Source organism: Lissotriton helveticus, chromosome 3_2 (genome assembly GCF_964261635.1).
Source record: "Lissotriton helveticus chromosome 3_2, aLisHel1.1, whole genome shotgun sequence".
Classification (NCBI taxonomy): Eukaryota; Metazoa; Chordata; class Amphibia; order Caudata; family Salamandridae; genus Lissotriton; species Lissotriton helveticus.
Window position 1 is genome coordinate 276,248,412 of NC_136062.1, and position 2,698 is coordinate 276,251,109.

Below are 2,698 nucleotides of genomic sequence, written 5' to 3' on the forward strand. Positions count from 1 at the left end.
TTATTGTACATACATTAAAACGTACATGTGCATACTGGGGAAGGCAGCAGTGCCAAAACCTTAACAGAACGAGTGCTTTGGAATGAGGTAAATACTGTTTCACAAATCTAGATAGCCATACATTCATTTTTTAAGATTTGCTTAGACATATGTTTGTGATAATGTTATGTTGTTGCAGAAAAGAATTAGTGCCTTTCAGTGCTCTTGACATTGATGTGCATAGGCACTGCACATGTTTTAGTTGAGGTTATGCATTTGTATCAAATACCTTTAAAATGTAATTCTTTTTTTTCTGAAGGAACAGAATACTGTTAAAAGAAAAAACTGAATTATAAGAAAATATTATGTATCAAAGGAATGGTGTGTCCTCAGACAAAGGCAAATAAATGGAGGGATTAAATGTACAAAACAAAGTACTTCACAGTTGTTTTAACATGGAAGAGAGTACAGTTAAATACTATGGGGCCGATTCACAGAACTAATATGAGACAAAATCCTGAACTTACTACTTTTGGTATTCACAGAATCCATTTAGTAGTAGTAAAGTTAGGTTTCCTAACTTTACTACTACTAAACTGAGACAAAATGCAAACTTTACAACTTTCGGTATTCACAAAAGGGATTTAGTAGTAGTAAAGTTAGGAATCCTAACTTTACTACAACTAAATGCATTCTGTGAATACCAAAAGTAGTAAGTTTAGGATTTTGCCTCAGATTAGTTCTGTGAATCGGCCTCCAAATGTGGACTAAGACTGAACAGCGTATTTAAGCGAAACACATAAGTTTTGATATTTTCACTAATGATGATACTTTGTGCCAAAAATCAAAAGAGCTCCATTTGACCCATCGAGTGGAGGAAATCTGTCCAATTGTTACGGGTCATCAGCCATATTCTCTTACAAGTGATCATATTGATTTGGAGGAATAAGCTAGTAGAAGTTTGTGTTTGTTGTCTGCATAGCTTTCCTACAGCCAGATATAGTAGAGTACTGGCCTAGACTTAGACATTAGTGGAAAGGATGTAGCCTTACGGCTAGAGCGGTCGAGCATGAAACTGGGGAACCAGGTTCGAATCTCTGCAATGACGTTCAACATTCTGTGATTCTGGGCAAATCACTTCATCTCCCCGTGCCTAACAAAAATGAATGTGTTCTCATGTAACGAAACTGGTGTTCATGTAAAGCGCTCTGATACCCAATGTCTCGGGTCTAGTATGCGCTATATAAAACAATAAAAAAAATAGATCTCCATTCATCTGAGCCTACTTCTTTATATGAAGCAGAGGATCCCACACCCCGGATCCTTGGATTTGTATGTGATCAAGCCCTAAGGCTCTTCCCTGCTTCCAGAGTGTTCTCTCAAAGGCATCTGCTTTAGAGCGGATTAGGATGAGGATTTACCCATCTCTGGTGGGATGGTATTCCAGATTTTTTGGCACTGCACTAGAAAGGGATTGGCAATTTTTAAAATTGTTTTGAGGAATTTGGGATTTCTAGAGTGATCATTTCTTTGTTTCTGGAGTTTGCTTCCCAAGGATTTCAGACTTGAGCCTCATACACAGGGATGGTTTGGTGAAGAGCTCTGTGCGTGCTGTTTTTATGCTGGACTAATAAAAACGAATATGTGACTTTATGTACTTCCCTCACATACTTCACAGATACCAAATCCATGGCTTCCTTCACCTCAGCTTGACCTATCTCATACCCTATCCATTTGACACCCTCTGTACAGCAGACCCAATAGTCCACTGGCTGCTACTCAAGGGAATGGAATAACAGAAACATTTGCTGGTTGTGACAAATGCTAGAAGTGAACAGCTGCAGGCAGTGCGTGCCCAATACCCTTAACATTGAAATTGTTTGGTAGCAGAAAATGTTTGTCAATGGAAACTATAAGTTTATGTTTATACGTGTTCATTTATAATGAATTGACTCAATAAAGTGTCAGTACTCCTGTGGCATAGATTTACTGGAGCACCAACCAACATTTAAGGTTTTGTAACATCTTAATGTGCCTTAGTCACCAAACTGTAGGAAAAGCATTGGCGGATATCTGCACCTCTGCTTGAATTCACTTTTGTTCTTTTCTATTCGAAAACATTCCCAGGACCATGCCTTTACCTGCTTACAGTAAAACATAAAATCATCTTTCTAAAAAACAATTTTAACAACAACATACAGAGTCTTAAATAACTGAAACACCAACACAGTGCATTTTTACCAAGTATTAATTTAATTTCGAGCATTTGTCAACAATGAAAAACACAATTCCAGCGAAAATTGTTGACTTTGTTTTCATAACCAAAACTAAGTATAGTATCCCTCTGCTGGGATGATTCTTGTAAACTATGGACCAGCTTATTTTACATTGTTGCAATTTTGTTTGAAGTGTAAGCCTTCTGTTATAACTTATCTTATGAATTTAAAAACATATTTTTTATAGGCATCTGAATTTAAAAACATATTTTTTGTAGGCATCTGGTGAACCTCCACTTCCAGACAGGACCGACATGTTGAGGGCTTATCTGCAGCAGGACATAAGTGAAAGCGACCCGATGAATGCAGAGGACATGGTCTATGCACAGCTTAACAAAGGCAAGCTAAGCAAAAAGAGAGGTCCAGAGAGACCCAGTATCAATTCTGATGGACCAAAGACATCAATCGAAGACATAAAGGTTCAGGAAGCATCCGATGCCACC